At 42.8% G+C, this 19,582-nt stretch overlaps 3 long non-coding RNA genes across 7 annotated transcripts in view; 1 reads left to right on the top strand and 2 right to left on the bottom strand.

The window, feature by feature from the left end:
- LOC138795416 (uncharacterized) overlaps positions 1–19,582 on the bottom strand; it is a 76,265-nt gene that overhangs the window by 16,867 nt on the left and 39,816 nt on the right. For 4 of the 5 annotated variants that reach the window (XR_011363605.1, XR_011363606.1, XR_011363603.1 and 1 more), the window contains exon 3: positions 10,776–10,856. This is a non-coding gene — a long non-coding RNA (uncharacterized lncRNA). Of the gene's footprint in view, positions 1–2,693; positions 2,801–10,775; positions 10,857–19,582 lie in introns of all 5 variants that reach the window. The other variant, XR_011363602.1, reaches the window with a different exon arrangement.
- Positions 1–19,582, top strand: part of LOC138795417 (uncharacterized) — a 31,826-nt gene that overhangs the window by 338 nt on the left and 11,906 nt on the right. The window lies entirely within an intron of this gene.
- On the bottom strand, positions 11,634–18,552 carry LOC138795415 (uncharacterized). Its single transcript, XR_011363601.1, has 2 exons — positions 17,310–18,552; positions 11,634–17,254 (listed from the first exon to the last, which is right to left on the bottom strand). It is a non-coding gene; the product is annotated as an uncharacterized lncRNA (long non-coding RNA).

Consider the following 19,582-nt stretch of genomic DNA (forward strand, 5'->3'; position numbering starts at 1 on the left):
ATATGGGTTATGTCTTTTTTTTTTTTTTTTTTTTAGCAGTAATATCACATTTTGCAATAAGAGATTGAGACTATGTTCCCACAGCGTAAAAGTACGGCCGTTGTTGCAATCAGTAACAATGGCCATACTTTGTACGAAAGGACAAGCTGCCTTATCTTCTATGTGTATATGCTCCGGCCGGGATCTCTCGCGGCGCCGTAGAAAACTGACGTGTCAGTTTTCTGCGGCCGCTATTCAGTGAATAGCGGCCACAGAAAGCCCTGTCAGTGCAACCTATGAAGCGAGCGGCTACGGCCACCGATCCATAGTGTGCTGTGGGGAGTTCTGATAAGAGTGCGCAGGGAATGCGCCCGCATTAGAACACAGCGGCTGAAAAGATCCTCCGGCCGGTACTGCAGTTATGTCCCTATTGCACAGGAGATGCTGAGAAGGGTATGTCTCTTAACTTCCTCCTCAACGCCGTTCCATTGCATTTAGCCATGTGCTCCACGGTCCGGTGAGACTGTTAGGAACACTGGGACGCCCCCATAGCGCTGATCTGGCCCCGACTGGCCCACCCCTTTCTAATGATAATCAATGGAGCAGGTTGGCGCTATAGGGACGGGCAGTGCTCCTAATGGTCTAACCGGACCATGGGCCAAACTACTAACTGCATCGAAACGGCACAGTGGAGGAAGGTAAGAGACATACTATAAGACACATACCTTCCTTCTTGGAGTCTCCTGTACAATAGGGACATATCAACAGGTTAAATTCCCCTAACCTGCTGTTAGTTCCCCTCTAATATTGCTCTGGTATCAGCCCACAGGGATACAGTAAGTTGGTTGCACGTGTATGTCCAATACAGAAATAAATAGTGCTTAGTCATACACCATCTGCTTCTGCAGAGGTAACATGGTACTTGTACGTTCTATGAGACTAACTAAATTGCACGTAATTAGTTTAGGGAATGGGCTTCTCTTTATGTTCTTGTTAATGTTCATTGAAATGATTCTGGAAATACATTTTTGACACTTGTTCGCTATTTGTTTATGTGTAATCCACATTCACTAACATTTTTTGGCACAAAAACAACATGGACAGTAGTAGTGTTGCTGCCATTTATGTTAAATTATCTAGTTTCTATGTATTGATCTAAACTTACTGCAAATAATATAGGACCAGATGCAGTAGGGACACAAACTGCTTTTATCACATGTTAAAGGGGAACTATCAGCAGGTTAGACAAATCTAATCTGGTGATATGTCTCTACTGCACAGGAGACGCTGTTCCGGTGAATTGGTGTGGTAAAAAATACATGGGATTACATTGGAATCTCTGTAAAGAAAATGCTAATTTGAACTTTTCACTCTTAGGGTACAGTATGTGCACCCTGAGGAAATTTGACGAAAAATCCGTTGCGGAATTCGCCGCTCTCGGACTGCAGTGGGCGCGCGTCTCCGTCCGTGTCATAGACTCCATTCTATGCACAGGCGGATTCCTTCATCTGTCCAAAGAATTAATGTTATGGGGATTTCTATTATATAAATGTAGAGAAATGCTATTTTTTTAAATTATTCACAACAAAAAAACTTACCACTAACATAAAGTAGAATATGTCACGAAAAAACAATCTTGGAATCACGAGGATTGGTAAAAGCATTCCAAAGTTATTAAATGTCATAAACACCAAAACTGGCTGCGTCCCCTAAGGGTTAAGCAGTTTTCTCCACGGTCTGGTGAGACCGTTAGGAGCAATGGGGCACCCGTTAGGAGCACTGCCCACTCCCATAGCCCCAATCCGCCCCCGACCATTGCGCCCCTCTCTAATTGTAATCAATTGGGGCGAGCTGGCCGAATCAGCGCTATGGGGACGGGCAGTGCTCCTAACGGTCTTACCGGACCATGGAGCAAACTACTAACTACATGGGAACGGCACTGAGGAGGAAGGTAAGAGACATACCCTCTTCAGCATCTCCTGTGCAGTAGGAACATATCGATTTGTCCATCCTGCTCCTAGCTGCACTGTGCTAAATGAGGCAGCAGGTGCTACAACCGTATTTATTGTGCAATAATCGGCAGTGAAATTAGATGTTCTGCAACAGTTTGGGGCAGAAAACTGTCAGGAGTGCTGGGGGAGAAGAGTAGGCAGGGTGGAAGGATCAACTGGGGGAAAGCAATGCATTCTGGGACTTTTAGCACGGAGCAACTTCTCAACTAGGCTGTACAACCACCAAATACTTCAGCTCTCACAGTCCTCCTCTCGGCCTATTCACCTTCCACGGTACTTCGGACAGTTCCCTGCCCAGAGCCGTTGTAGATAGAGATGAGAACAACTGAAGCATGCTCGGGTGCATCCTTACCCAAGCGAACAGCTTTGGACTAGCAGTGGCTGAAGATGTTGGATGCAGCCCTAAGGCTGCCTGCCTGTATCCATGTTTTTCAGGTCTCCCTAGGGCTGCATCTAACTTCTCCAGCCACTGCGTATGCATCATTCTTCAGGTCTGAGGAAGAGACTCTAGAAGTGTTACCTAAGAATTTGTTTATATAAACTTCCACACATATATGGCCTGTGCGGAGGATGACTTTTTTTGCTATTTTGGATATTTTGAGGCCTTCAATAAGATAACAGAGTACATTGCCAAATCCTGTAATTGGGGGTAAACTACTTGAGGAAGGACAGACCCTCAGAAAATGAATAGGAAAGAAATACCTGGCTGTGAGAGAGGACCGTGGACCAAATCGGTTCAAAAATACAAGCTTATCACCTCTGTTTTCTGCTCCCCTCCCTGATACCCAGCAGCCAGGTAGGTTTTGTCCCTGGAAGAGAAGAGAGGCCAAGGACAATATCATCAAAGCTGAACACCCCTCTTTATCTCCTATCAATGCTAAAAAGTTTGGAAATTTCTTCAGCAGGTTCGGCCCCCAGGATCATAAACCCAGTATGCCACTGATCAGGTTAAAGGGGTATGCAGCAAAAATCTTTTTCTTTCAAATCAACTGATATCAGAAAGTTTTTTAGATTTGTAATTTACTTCTATTAAAAAATCTCAAGTCTTCCCATACTTATTAGCTCCTATATGTCATGCAGGAAGTGTTTTATTTTCAGTCTGACACAGTGCTCTCTGCTAACATCTCTGGCCGAGACAGGAACTCCGTCTCAGTTCTCTATGAATCCCCTTAGAAAACCTCTCCTGCTCTGGACAGTTCCTGTCTCAGCCAGAGATGTCAGCAGAGAGCACTGAGTCAGACTGAAAATAAAACAACATTTCCTGCATGACATGCAGCAGCTTATAAGTATGGGAAGACTTGAGATTTTTTTAATAGTAGTAAATTACAAATCTATATAAAACTTTCTGATACCAGTTGATTTGAAAGAAAAAGATTTTCGCTGGACAACCCCTTTAAAGGGAACCTGTCACCCCCCCATGCCGGGGTGACAGGCCCCCGACCCCCCGCTACAGCCCCCTATACTCACCTGATCCCGCTGGGTCCCGCTTCTGGATCCGGTCGGGTCACAGAGATATCAGCCGCTGCAGCCCGGCGTGCGTGCTGAGAGATGAGTCCAACGCTCATAGAGAATGACGGAGGGACCGTGACCCGACCGGATCCAGAAGCGGGACCCGGCGGAATCAGGTGAGTATAGGGGGCTGTAGCGGGGGGTCGGGAGCCTGTCACCCCGGCACGGGGGGTGACAGGTTCCCTTTAAGGCCCTATTAGTAATTATCAGCCGCATATTGCTAATCGCTTGGTGTAATAGGTAGTGTTAAAAGGCAGCGATCCGCCGACATGCACAATGTCGGATGATTTTTGTCTTTTGACACAATCCCCCTTGCTCTTCCTTGCACACTGTCGGAGTGTGTATTAGCAAAGACAGTGATCCGAAAACGAGGAGCAAGCGAACGACAGGTCATCATTCGCTTGCTCCTCAACAATTGGCCCTTAGAGTCCTCATGATAACCTTTTATAATTCCAACTAGGATGTGATAAGAATGGCCATTGTCACTGTTATATCCTTGCTATGGAATGCATTGCCAGGGCAGTAAAAGTTTGCATATCTTTTGCACTGGTTTCATCAAAAGACTCCAAACAATGGACAGCTCATTGGAATTACCACGACCACACATGCTGTGGCTGTTCCCTACCCACAGGCCAGGGAGTATCCCTGGAAGCATGGTTGTAGTATACTAGGTTGTAAAGCACGGTAACTAAATTAGGCCCTTCCCCCCACACTATACAGAGGCCTGACCCAAATCTAATCTACTGGTTATCAAATAAAATGCCCTTCAGGGCCCTATTATGCTGTTTTTTCACAGAGCGATAATTCGCCCAATCAATCGTTTAATGATTTTGAAGCAACTATTTGGTTTTTATAACGATCAGCGTTTAGACGAATAAATCGTTAGAAAAATTATTAGAAAATTCATAAGAAAAATTGTTATTGCGATTTTTAAGATCGCTTAAAGGGAACCTGTCACCCTTGATGCGGGTGTAAAGCCTGCCCGACCCCCGGGTGCAGCCCCAGAGACTTACCCTTTCCAACAAGTCCCTCTCCTGGGTCCGGTCCCGGGACGGAAATCTTGGTGCCCGAAGCTGAACGCGCGCTCAGCAGAGATGAGTCCGATGCCCATAGAGAATGAATGGAGTCGTCATTCTCCATGGGCATCGGATTCATCTCAGCTGAACGCACGCTGGTCTTCTGACAGGGATATCTTCATCCCGGGACTGGGTCCAGGAGCGGGACTTGCAGGAAAGGGTAAGTATCCGGGGCTGCACCGGGGGTCGGCGGGCTCTGCGCCCGCATACCGGGTAACAGGTTCCCTTTAAGCCCATCTTTTACATAGGGTGAATCTTTGAAAGACTGTTTACACAAAGTCATCTGCAAATTTTTAGCGAACGACCAACGACGATTTGAGATTATTTTGAAACACTCGCTTGATCGTTCGCTGTGTTTACACGGAACGATTATCGCTCAAATGCGATCATTCTTGTGAAAGTTCCAACGATAATCGTTCCGTGTAAACGCAACATAACATGGGGCGGTTATCGTGCGAAAAATCGTTATATCGTTCAAATTTAAACGATAATCAGTCTGTGTAATTGCAGACTACGATCGTTAAATCATTCATATGTCATTAATCGTTGATTTAGATCTGAACCTAAAATTATCGTTAATTGTTCGCTGTAATTCCACATTCGTTCGCTCAAGTTCCGCATTTGTTCACTAATCGTTCAGTGTAATTGCACATTGTCCATTGTTTTGCTGGAATCAAAAGGAGTAAACGATCGTAGTAACGATTGTAACTAACGACCATCGTTCTGTGTAATATGGTGAACAATTTCAGGTTAACAATAAACAAACAATCTCGTTTGTGATCATTTATCCTTAGTTGTTAATCGTTAAAAATCACTCCGTGTAATAGGACCCTTAGGGCCCTATTGCACGGGACAATTATGCTTCGCATAATCCTTAACGATAAACAATCTCAAACGGCCGCTGTTGCGAACGACCTGAAATCATTCACCCATTTACATGGAATGATGATCGCTACTTATGATCGTTCTTGCGGTTGTCTCGTTGTTGCTATTGCGTTTGTCGCTACTGCGTATGACATCTTATTCCATGCGAACGAGCAACGATAAAAATAGGTCATGGTCTTATTAAGCGAACAAAGATGTCTCGTTCATTGTTTAATCGTTAACTGCTATTTAACCAAATGATTATCGATTTGTTTTGAACGATTTAACGATTATCCAGGCGATAATTGTCCCTATTACACCTATGGATATTTTACAGAAGCGTTCACCGCTCGCTGCACTGTGCTATTACACACACAGACAGCGAGAAGTGCCCGAAAGATTTGGGCGGCCTATTATACGGAGAGACGTGCTGCAGACCATCGCTGATTTTGAAAGTCGGCCGAACGTTGCCTTTCAACTTGTGCCATTAACACTGAATGATTATTGGCCTGAATAGTCGGTAAATGACGGCCAAATAAGGCTGATAATCATGCAGTGTAATAGGCTTGTGTAATTAGCCTGCATTCACATGTCCGTGATATACAGTATACTGTATTGTAATGGATGGTCCAAGCCTGGTTTTCACCAGTGCCCGCCACAAGGCAAGATGGACTTCGCTGAATAAACTCCCAAGTGGCTACCTTCAGGGAAGGACCTCAGTGACCACCGACTGAAGAACTGGAGGAGTGCTGGAATCCGGGACTAAGTGCTCTTCCTTTGTGGTAAAAGTGCAGGATGCAGCAGAGGATGTAGTTCAAACTTCAGATGAGCTGGAACTAGGAATGGATGGAGATCCAAATAGGAGGTGAAAACGATATATACCCTCAGGAGAATATGTCAGAAGACTCCAGAGCCAGTAGGCTGAGCTAATAAATACTGGTGGACAGGTGCATGTCTGCCACTAGAGGGAGACCGAGTCCAGGAGACCAGCTCAGAGCTAAGGAAACTGCCAGAGGACAAGCAGGCTGAGAGAAAAAGAGATGATCACAGCTACCCAAAGCAGGGGTAACGGACATGGCTGGGTGCAGTTACATATATGGTCTATATGCAGGACTCCCTGCATCATAATTCTGTAAGATGCAGTGAGCTAAAAACAGCTAAAGCACTATGCTACCGAACTGACACAGAAATGACTGGGTTACAGGTGGTAAAAAAGGACGTGAAACCACAAAACTTTTCATCTTTCATTGTCATCGGCTGATCGTTGTCTTTATCACACAGAGCGATAATTTACCGAATCGATCTGATTCTGCAGACTTATGCTCCATGAAATAAGGCCCTAATGCTTGATCTGTCTTGACAATCAATAGGTCACAGAAAAAAAGACAAAATATTACCACTATAGCACTGTACAATTAGATGACTTTGAAAAAACAGGACAGTATAGGGGACAATTATTGGCAATGATTGCTCCTAGAAACGCTCATATGGTCGATAATCGGCCTGTGTAAAAATGCTAGTGATCAGCCCACGAGAGGGGAAACACGCACTCATCAGCTGATCGCATATTTTCTGCAGCGGTAAACGGGAGATGTGCACCTGCTAACTATGCCCCCCAAAAGTTATACAAATCACCAATATACACTTATTACGGGAAATGCTTATAAAGTGCTTTTTTTTTCCCTGCATTTACTACTGAATCAAGGCTTTACTTTTTGGATAACATGGTGATGTCACTTCCTGGATAACATGGTGATGTCACTTCCTGGATAACATGGTGATGTCACTTCCTGGATAACATGGTGATGTCACTTCCTGGATAACATGGTGATGCCACTTCCTGGATAAAAAGGTGATATCACAACCCGACTCCCAGAGCTGTGCGGACTGTGGCTGCTGGAGAGGATGATGGCAGGGGGGACACAGTTATGCTCAGCCAATCGCGGCTGAGCAGCTGATGACGCTGAAGAGGGCGGCCGGCACTCAGCACGCTCGGAGGGATTCGGCCCGGCCGTCCGAAGACGACATCGCAGACTGAAGATCGGAGACGAGTCAGCACGTGACAGGTATGTATAGCACACCACACTTCCGGGTACATGGGTGGGAGTGGTGGGACACGGGGAAGGGGGCCATTCACAGACATAACATACATTACAAAGTTGTATAACTTTGTAATGTGTGTTATTCTGTCAATAATTCTTTACCGCCGCACTACCCCTTTAAGGGGCACCTATCAATAATAAAAACTTTTGACAGTCAGAAAGACATCAAAAGTTTTATCGTTTTTTCCTCTCCCTGCTCTGTGTCCAAGGGCCCTATTACAGGAGCGATAATCAGACGATTATCGTTACGTGTAATGCTGGGTTTACACGGAACGATAATTCGCCCAATCGAACGATTAACGATTTTATTTTTATAACGATCAGCGTTTAGACGGATAAAAATCGTTAGAAGATTCGTAAGAAAAATCGTTATTGCGAATCGTTTTTAAGATCGTTTAAGCCCATCTTTGAAATGTGAATTTTTAAAAGACTGTTTACACAAAGCGATCTGCGAATATTTAGCAAAAGACGATTTGAAAATATGTTCAAAGATCAAAATGAACGATTTTTTGCTCATCGCTTGATTGTTTGCTGTGTTTACACAGAACGATTATCGCTCAAGTGCGATCGTTATTGCGAAAATTCGAACGATAATCGTTCCGTGTAAACCCAGCATTATAGACAATGATCAGCCGATGAAACGATCATTGGCTTGTCATTGCTTTAGGCCCAAATCTAAAATCATCGGCTGCTGACCGCACATTGCTGCAATTCTGCAAAAAGGATACATTATCTATCCACGCTCCAGGGCTCTGCCTGCTCTCTGTCTGAAGACCGCATGGGCCCTGGAGCGTGGATAGGTAATGAACACAGTTTAAGCAAGGGCTCCAAGGACATCGGTAACGATGACCATGCAGCCCTTGCTAAACGATTATTGGGGCTTGTAATAGGCCCAGTAAATGAGCGCCGATCTACCAGATCAGCGCTCGTTTACAGTATTAACTGGGCCCGTGTAATAGGGCCCTAAGACCTAGAAGGCCTCATAGGCTTGCACTGGGAGTCCATCTAGGTCACCTGATACAGAGTCAGGAGTGAGCACACTAACCACATACTTCTTCCAGCTTGTTCTCCTGATCTGTTGCTGTGTGAAAAGTCTAACCCCACCAAAAAAAAACCTTTTAATTTGTCTCACCGAGATTTTAAAATTTCTTTTTAACAGCAGTGCCTACAGTAAGCCGGAAGAGCAATGTACTTGTCTCTCTCCGGCACCTTCATTGGAATCAATAGAGCCGCAGGTCACGTGCCGTATCCAACACAGAAGCTGAGGGCCGATATGGAGATCGTTGGGGGGTAACAGAGGTCGGACCCTCCTCGTTCTCTTACTTTTCCTCTATCCTGTGCATAAGGGAAAAGTTTTACTTCTTTAATAACTATATACATTTGTTTTGGGACAAACTGGGGACTGAATCAGTTGTAGGAAGTGTGTAGATTCTGCAGGAGGCTCAATGAACTGATGTTGCTGAATATATTGAGAATCTACCATCCGAACATATGAAAATTCAACACACACTGGACTCCATTACTAGAGGAAGCAAAGATCGCAGAGTGTTAAATTGAATATTGTGCCACATGGGAATGGAGGGAATGGACGTAACATGGGGCGCCATGAATGCAACAATTAAGGTCCCCATACACTTTATAATCGGTTACTAATGCACTGGGTCTATAAGGTGGTATGTAAGCAGAAATGCAACAGACAGCAGCAATAAAGAAGTTACAAATGGAAGGGGGAGATTACACTGCAGTACTGTGGACATACAGCAGCTGATACAGTGGTATTTGCACAAGGGACAACTGTCCCGATCTTTATATGGGTGGTCTGAGATGAAAGGGAAACCTTTATGTACCCTTGTGGATCATCTTTAGTAGACAGACTTGCTCTTTGCAGGTACACAGCCCAAACTTTCAGGTTTTCTCCTCCTCATGGCAGATGGCATGTCTCAGCCCCTCCCCCACTTCCTGTGTTATGGTGCTGGGTCTCTCTGTTACTAGAGACAAGAAATATTCAGACAAAAGACAGTGGAGAGCAGATAGCAGAGATGTAAGACAAATGGTGCCCGAGGCTTTGGGCTGTTTTCCTTGGGTTAAGAAGCAACTTTTGGTAAATGATGCAAGTTACAAATATGTTAGCAATAAGATAGGATATCAAATGAAGCCAAATTAAGTTAAAGTCGGGGGCAAAACTGTCTAGCCTTCCCTCAGCAACCAGGCACGGTGCTTGTTAAGATATGAAAGCTGAGCTGCGATTGACTTCTTTGGGATAGCCAGCCAGTTTTGCTGTTTTACAGTTTTTGTTTATCCCCCCTCCCACCAGCGTCTATTTAAAAATAGGCATCTAATAGATACGCTATAAACAGAGGGCAGAAGGAGGACAGACTTTAACCTGATAAGCCCTGGGTTTACCATTTCCAGAAGGTCAGAAAGGTTTACAAGTGCACAATGTAAAGAGGGCAAAGAATACAAGATTTTTTTTTAATAAACAATATTATGAAATGAAGAAAGCAAGAAAGAAGATCATATGCTTGCCACTGTGGCAAAAACTGTGATCAGTACCAGAGATGAGCGAACCGGATCTTCTGAACCCAGATTAGTTTCGAACTTTGAAAAAAATTTGGTTTGTTACCAAACTGAACTTTCTGGAAAGTTCGGAGGGGTTTGGCAAGATGGTGGCACTCATGTACAAAAAAAAAACATATATTCACAGTCCCTATGTGTGTGTCTCCTGGTGACTCTCTGGTCCCGTCCCGGCTTCTTCTATGGTGAAGCCAATCACAGGCTAATAGGGACGGGACAGCAGGCTACCACTCCTGAGACAAGAGTGACGGCCTGCCCAGCCAATCAGAAGCTGCCGTGCTTTCCCATCCTAATCAGCCTGTGATTGGCTGAGTGGGCCTTTACCGTAGAAGACGCTGGGACAGGACCAGAAAAGAAGGACCCCAAGGTAGCACAGACATGTAAGTATAAGCAGCAGCCTTTAGAAACCGCAATAAAACAGCTAAAAACTTGCAGTCATCGGCCTAAAAATCATCGGCCGCGGGACGCGCATCGCTACATAATAGCAATATGCGGCTGATGGCAGATGACAACATTAGAGGATGTACATGAAAAAGCATCAGTGAAAGTTCACGATTATAACAAGTTTTTGTTGGCCAACAAGGTATCACTCCTAAAATACTCTGATCGAAAGTATTTACCACCACAGAGATTATATCTAAGGGTGCCGTCACACGTACCGTATCGCTGCTTATTTCTCGCACAAAACTCGCATCAAACTCGCATGAAAGTAGCTGCGTTTTTTGTGGTGTTGAACTCGCCTGTGAAAATCATATAAAAGTCAAAACTTGCATGTAAAAATCGCACCAAAAACGCAGTGAGAATACATATACATTGTCTTGATAGAAATCAGTATCACTGTGTGGAGTATCACCAGCTGTAAGTGCAAGGAGACATTGCTGGTCACTTACTGTGGGTCAGAGAGCCTCAGGTAACCAATCAAAACTTTTAAATATGTTAAAGGACTGAATATGCTTCAGGAGGGAAATGTTTTTAGAAAAAAAAAAAAAAACTACATTCAAGAACAAGAGGACACACTGAGAGGTTAGTTGGGGGAAGAGCAGAAGCAAAGTGCGAAAATATTACTTTACTGAAAGAGTAGTAGATACCTGGAACAAACTTCCAGCAGATGTAGTTGGTAAATCTACAATAACAGAATGTAACCTGCCTGGGATAATCATATACCTATTCTAAGTGCCCTGTTACACAGAGCGATAATCACACAAAACAACACTCAGACGCTGCAGCCGCCGGGACCAGGAAGCCGCGGAGCAGAGGAGAGAAGACCTAGAGCGGGGAGAGGTAAGGTATCAGTTGTTTGGGTAAGGGCTGCATGGACATCGCTAACGATTATCGGGCAGTCTAATGGTGCGTTTACACGAAACTGTTAAGGTTAAATTTATATGTTGACCTCTCTCTATGGAGAGAAGCCAAAAACCCAGGTAAAGGATGGTTCTTTAATTATATCTAGAGTTGGAATCCTGCAGTATTACCAGCTCGTTACTTATACGTCATGGACACAGATAAGACAATGTATCATGATTATAAGCCTGGAGAAAATGGCCCAAGTTTTATTATGGTAATCACATTTTATAGACAGATAAAATATAGGGTGGTAACAAATGCTAATAAGACATAGATGAGGCGGTGCTAGTGATTTAGATATTCAGTCATGCGCAATGGCATCTATATTAGTATTCATTATTATTATTCAAAAAGGTTAGAACAATACATTCTCTGCAATGATACTTTCACATTATTCCCACTGTAACAGACAGGCAGCTTTCCTCTGAGAACGGCCTTGGACGCTGATAAACATGTCTCTGAGGGAAATAGTTCTTGAGACAAAACATTCTTTCTAGTGTCATATCAGAAGTTTTCCAAGGTAAGAAATGGTCCAACTATAAGTTAACCCTATCAGGGACTCTCTAATGTGCTGGAGCTTCTGAGCAAGAGGCCTATATATATGTGTATTCATATAGGTACGGTGCAGGTAGGTAAAATCGTATCGCTGGCCTTATCATTCCCCCATTTGACATCCGTGGAGCATGGATATGGTTCATCACTGGTGGTTGGGTCGTAGCCGGAGGTTTTAAGGACTCTACCCTCAGTCGCAGGTTGATCAAGGGACCACAGGTGAAAACATCCTCCAAGTACTAGTACAGCATCCAACCTCCAGAAATGTCCAGGCGGCACAGATTCAAGAGAACCGATAAGAAAAAGAAAGCATAGTAACGTTAGTCTCTTATATGAGGGTGAAGCTTCTTCCTGTTTGTCGAGGTTTTACACGAGAGAAAATACACATGAACACTTTTACTGAAAAACAGATCAGTATTATGCATAAGACCACTTGGAAGAGACCCTGAAGGACTCCCATTAGTTTATGGGCATCACCATAGGATAGACAAAAATAGTACCATACGTTTTATTGAAAGTTATAGATGGCGGAACAAACTTACAGCAGATGTGGTAGTAAGATCTGCAATAACCGAAAGAAAATACTAAACAATGGGTGAGTCTGTACAGTATACATCAATATACAGCTTAGTTACAACAAGACAAATAAAAGCTTATTATCAATACTCAAACAATCATATATATATGACAAATACCTCTCCGGATTTTATCAAAATAACCAAACCTTATTGTCTCATCACTCCTGTCCCTAATCTTGTCCCTAATCTTGACTACAGATGTAGCCCCCTTCTCTAGGTCCCTTTACCGTAGGACTGCTTTAAAGGTAAGACAATCCTCCGTCCCGAACCTAACTAGTCTCCTGTCACTCCTACGTCTCCCTGTGACACTGAGTGATCAGACAATAAGTTCTTCACTGTATATAACAGACGTGACTCTATCACAAGGACTCTACCACTTTGGTATCATGTGGGTATTGGAAAGTCACAAAAACTAACTTTAAAAAGTTTCTGAAAATAAAAAGTTTTGATGTGAGCAAATCTTATCTCATGGCAAAAGCAAAATGAAAAGTTGATTGATACATAAACCAAAAACAGCATAACAGGTAAATGCAATAAAATCTCCACAATGTGACCTACTATGTAACCACTAGATTCACTTATAATAACCAATTAGTGAATTCACAATCTTTAGTACCGGATTCTCAAAATTCCCACTTCTTTTTAGTCTTTTTACTTCATTTTGTACCTAGAAAACGTCTTTATGATTAGATCACACAGGACTAATGACTGGTCGCATGGTCACATCTCTTCCTGTACATAATCATATAGTATAATACATACACCAATAATATGAAGTAACTTAGCGCTTATTACCGATATAATATTTGGATCCTACTGAATTGTCTCTTGTCTGACTGAGATCATCACATATTACACATAAGATAACCACCATAGAAATAAAAGCAAAGTGTAAACGATACATCACCTAAGGTTTCAAAGACCTTATTATGAGAATAATATATCCTATGATCCTTTTTGTAATAGTAGCATTGGTATGGATCCTTTATCCTTAAACCCATCTTTTGACTGACAGGCCTCTTTACAGACACTTGGACTCTTGGCCTCAGTTATATCGCTTCTTTTAAGGCCACTAGTATCACCTCAGAAATTGGCTTTGTCGTCTCCCATAGTTTTGGCTTGACCTGTAAAGAAGACACCAATACAGACAAGGACATACCTATATAGGCCACCCGTGGCAGGTGGATGACGTCCACTTACATTCCCTGAAACAGGCAGGAAGATGACAGACTATGCAGACAGGCACTTTACGGTGTTACTTACAGTAGGTTATGACAGGTGTAGATAATACAGCCGTACACAACCCTCTCTGCTATATTTGTTGACCCCTGGGCCGCCCAATGTGAGGATACTACATCACATTACACATGGCTTCCTTCTGCTGGTTTTGTCAGATAACTTACAGTGGGATACAAGGCAGGCGGCAAACACAGTTACTTACTGTCTGACTGCCATCTTTACCCAGTACCTCTTCTCCATCCGCTGGTCTCACAGCTTGTTGCTGATTGTCTCTGGAAAAGACTTAAAAACAAACAGATCCACATCTCCCCTCCACCTGTACACTATGTACGGTTACCTCAGGAAGAGACTGGAAACATCTCCCCATTCCCTTGTACGCTTTGTACGCTGTTACCTTGGGAAGAGCACAGAAACCACCGCATCACCAGCTTTATCCATCATCCATCACCCTTTTTGGCATCAGGGTTTGTCTGCGTGAACGTTGCGTCAGCCGCTCTATGGCAGCTTTTTGGTAAGCCCAGGGACCAAACAAATCTCTAATTTGCCAATTAACCCATAATGGTGGGCTTCATATAGACATCTGCACAGTTACCTTCAACCATCCTACATGTCTCAGTGATTGTCCTCACCTCCAGCTTATAGCAGGAGCGGTTTCTGCAGTGGAACGTCACTCTGCATGGCGGTCACCATATATCCTTGCGTCTTGTGTCATCCATCTTTGAAAAGTCTGGGATAATCTACAATGAAAACTTTTAAACTTTCATTAATATTTGGGCTTTCAATTACATTTTCATCTTTCACAATTTAAAATATCAAACACAATAAGTAATAAAAACATCCTTATTCAAAAATAAAAATTTGTACGGTGTTTAAAATTTTTTTTTTTTTTTTTTTTTTTTTAAACATCAAAATGGGCTACTCCCATTTCCATTCACCTCTATCCCCTCCCCCATTTGAATCTACATCAAGAGGCAACAGAGATGCTAGATTCAATGCACTTAACACAAAATATATATATATTGGGGGGGCATAAGGAGTGCAGACTGGAGCCATGGACATGGGTTTGGTTTTTACTAGGGATAAAAGTACATATATATTCATGAGCTAAGTTTGCTATAATCATCACAAAACTGTTACCCCTAAAAATAACAAATAAAAATAATTAAACATTGTACACTCGTCCTATATTAACCTTCTTTTGATAAAAAAATTAAATAAAACACACCTTAAAGATGAAATGTAAAACATACGGTATATAGAATAATTCTTTTTGTCAGAACCTTCAGCTTAATTTGTACCATCATTAGCTGAAATGAATCCATTCCTCTAGTAAGCGTCTCTTATCAGTAAGTAGAACGCTCTGTACCTCACTTCTAACCTTGAGCAGTGAGCAGTAAAATCATAGATACAAGAGTTAAAACTTCTTTTTTTTTTTTCTAACATCCTTGAAGTTACAGAAGATATCAGCGCTGTGCTCTTATGCACCAGACTGTAACCTTGGACAGTGGCACACATACTTATAACTTAGTAGGAAAAAAAACAATTTGCGTAGAACTTATTAGGATAGATGTGTACACATATGTACACATATATATATATAAACACTTGTTAAATAAAGTTACATAGAAATATATATTACAGTAGTAAGTTACTACTCCTTATACCATTGGGTTCTTAATAAGTGCACAAAATTCTGCGTTTGATCTTTACCAATTATCACTTTTCTCTTGACATTCCTAATAAAACGTACTTTTTCTCTCTGACTCCTACTGACACTCCCGTATAACAATCTTATACACTAATAGGTCTAATAGACCCAGCTCCTTCAAACAGTCTCATTGCTTTTCCCTCCAACAAACCTTTGTCTAACTTTCTTCACCATCAGGTAATAATATTCATTAATAAATGTGCAAAACAGTTGTTAGACTCTATCGGAAAGTCCTGTGCCCGCCCCCTCAGTGACACTAAGCAGTATGGGCGGAGGACAGAAATGCCAGGAGTTAAAATGGCCACCGGACTAGATAACCGGATATAGGGGTGTTGGCTTAGGGCATGGTTTTGAGACGTCACAATTATAATACAGACGTAGATGATATGGGGAGTGGTTGGCTTTCCGTCGCCATCTTTGAGGGCTGATTACAGAAAAGTGGCGTACACAAATAAGCAAATGTTCCACGGTCGGGACAACAGAAAATGATCAACATTTTTTTTAACACGTAACATACTTCTAAAGGGGAACACCAGCTTAGTAAAACTGGCTGAAATACAGTATAATGTAGGAGCGTACATTACATTACACTAACAGCTCTGATTCTCTTTTTTTTTTTCCTAATGCTGCTCGCATGTGATCTGCAGCCCTCAGAGCTGGTTGATGGCCTTGTACAAAACATAACAAATAACACACATTATGTACTTTGTATGCTGCTTCACTACGCAGCATTAATTAACCTCTTCAGCTCTCTCAGTACTGTATCTAGCAATGAGCTGGACTGTTCTCCTTGTCTGAGTACGTGGCATTGTACTTAGACACTTACATGGCAATATACACTATTTGAGGTTAGGCTGCCCACCTCCACAAAGGCATTGGTCTTACTATCAGGTAAGGGGCACTTTAAATCAAAGTAACTACTTCAACAGCCAACCAAGGGGAAGATTCCTGCAGAACATAGGGTCTATACGCCACCATTGGAGGTAGGTTGGCTTTTCGCAGGATCTGGGGTTTGTATACAGATATAAACTGGGTACAATGGTGTAACATAATGATGTGGCTTGGGTCTGCCACACACACTACAATATTCTGTCTTATCTAGATATTGTTGGTCACCGGCACATGACATGTCCACCCAGCTGGACCTGTGCTTCCCACCCATTATCCTAAATGTTTTCCTTCTGTCTGACCCTCTGGCTCTCATCTATCTACTCCACACCCTCCCCTCTTAGAACTCTAATCCTTGATTCCCCCTTAGGGATAGTACTTACATTGACCCTTAAGGTTCCTGGAAATTCCAAGGACCCATTTGCCCTGCATGTTACATGTAGGTCTGGTTACCTACCCACAAGGCAAAAATAAGTGTGCACAGGAGTGTAAGGGGTTTCCCAAGTGTTGGTCAGAGAGCCAGAGGTTGGTGGGGCTAAGGCATGTATCTGCCTTCATATCAAACCTCCTAAAGATCTGTTCTAGATCTTGCACTGCATCTTCTCATGCCCATCGCTAACTATATCTTCCTTAGCTTCACATCAGCTTCACATAAACTTCTTGTGGAGACTGGGGATCCCTTCTTTTAGTGAATAACTGTCTCATCCTTGCTCAGCTAATCCCTAGGTAGCGTATTGGGGAACGAAACCTAAACCTTAGGTTTTAACAAGCACAGCCGCTATAGGCCCAGCCGTCACAGTGACACACTATGGCGACGCACTACAGCAACCTTGCTATAGGCCCAGCCGTCACAGTGACACACTATGGCGACGCACTACAGCAACCTACTGTCCCTCGTTGCTAATTCCTCCTAGGGGGCAAGGGGGTAAGTCACAGATCTTCTGACCTGCTCTCTACCACAGTACAAGCACAAATAATGGGATCAATACAAGTATTGTTCCCGCTGCTCGAGACAGATATCACTTATCAGGAACCCGTTCACTCCAAAAGTTATGCGGCCGCTGTCTGTGACCTCGCAGCTGTTCTCGATGCCATGCTGTATTACAAGGGTTAAGCATTAATCACAGCCTCCCCGTAAGGACGCAGAAGTGATCATGTTCGGCAATCCCTTTCCTTAATTCAGCATAAATACAGCAACAGCTTATCTCAATCACACAACAGTTTGCGATGGCAATGCAGCACTTTAACCTTGTCCTATCCTGGGTTACAGAGTTCTTTGTCTAACAATTAGACTCAGCTTTACAAACATATAGAGAACACAGGTGACGGGAATCTCATTAGATCCGTTCCCCTGAGGCACAGATAGTACGTAAGAAAGGAAAGTCTTTCTTACCTGGCCAGTTATATCTGCGCGTCCGATGACGGATAAATCACCACATCCCGTCTGTCTGCGTTCTAGTTTGCAAGAGGCTGAGTCCCAGTTCGGACGCCAAATGTTAAGGTTAAATTTATATGTTGACCTCTCTCTATGGAGAGAAGCCAAAAACCCAGGTAAAGGATGGTTCTTTAATTATATCTAGAGTTGGAATCCTGCAGTATTACCAGCTCGTTACTTATACGTCATGGACACAGATAAGACAATGTATCATGATTATAAGCCTGGAGAAAATGGCCCAAGTTTTATTATGGTAATCACATTTTATAGACAGATAAAATATAGGGTGGTAACAAATGCTAATAAGACATAGATGAGGCGGTGCTAGTGATTTAGATATTCAGTCATGCGCAATGGCATCTATATTAGTATTCATTATTATTATTCAAAAAGGTTAGAACAATACATTCTCTGCAATGATACTTTCACATTATTCCCACTGTAACAGACAGGCAGCTTTCCTCTGAGAACGGCCTTGGACGCTGATAAACATGTCTCTGAGGGAAATAGTTCTTGAGACAAAACATTCTTTCTAGTGTCATATCAGAAGTTTTCCAAGGTAAGAAATGGTCCAACTATAAGTTAACCCTATCAGGGACTCTCTAATGTGCTGGAGCTTCTGAGCAAGAGGCCTATATATATGTGTATTCATATAGGTACGGTGCAGGTAGGTAAAATCGTATCGCTGGCCTTATCAAAACGATAATTGGCCCGATCGTACGATTAACGATGTCAGAGTAACGATTTCTTTTTCATAACGATCAGCGTTTATACGGTACGATATATCATACGGAAAATTCGTTTTGCGATCCTTAAGCCTATCTCACACATTAGTTAAATCGGCGAACGACTGTTCACACGGAACGATCTGCGAATTTTTTGATCGTTCGCTGCGTTTACACTTACGATTATCGTTCGAATTCGATCGTTATCGCTCAAATTCGCACGATAATCGTTACGTGTAAACGCACCTTAATAGGTCCCGTAATTGAGTGCAGATCGGCGCACATTTACTAAAATGTTCGGGCCATAATGGTCTTGGGTAATAGGACCCTATAATAATAAGAATGGAAATACTTAGATGGACCAAGTGGTCTTTTTCTGTCGAAAATCTTCTGTTTTAATTTATGATAGCTAAGGTCCAGCAGGCAGTCTATTGCTATGAGGAATCGGTTGTGCACACAAGGTCTCGCAAGTAATGTAGTCTGCTTGGCACTGCAATGTGGCACTCTCTTTTCGGAGGACTGTATGAGCCTTGGACTATAAACTTTTCCTTCCTCGTTCATGCTATGGTGCACAGTGGTGAAATGTCTTGTTGCTGTAAGATTGCAAGTTAAATTCAAATTGCACTGGAAAATATGGACTTGATATAGGTATATATTATCAGTGGGATTATAGTACAAGTAACAGTACACAGATTTGCGAAAAGCGCTTTCATTTATTTATTTTTTTATGATTGCTAACGTGATTGTAATATCATAGACGCTGTTATGTTCGGGGATTTGTCTGCTGAAACGATAAACAATAGGAGACGTTTACAGGTCTCCCAAGCGTACACGTATAAAAGGGGGGAAGGGCAGTGAATGATCCATGGTATTGTGTAAGGTAATGCAGTGTAGAGAGCTGCTGCTGCAGTACTACTGTGTCATGATCATTATTACAATGTGCTGTTGTCTCTCCCCCCTCCCCCACACATTGATGTCAGTAGGTAGACTGCAGATG

This window comes from Dendropsophus ebraccatus, chromosome 6 (assembly GCF_027789765.1).
Source record: "Dendropsophus ebraccatus isolate aDenEbr1 chromosome 6, aDenEbr1.pat, whole genome shotgun sequence".
In the NCBI taxonomy this organism is placed as follows: Eukaryota; Metazoa; Chordata; class Amphibia; order Anura; family Hylidae; genus Dendropsophus; species Dendropsophus ebraccatus.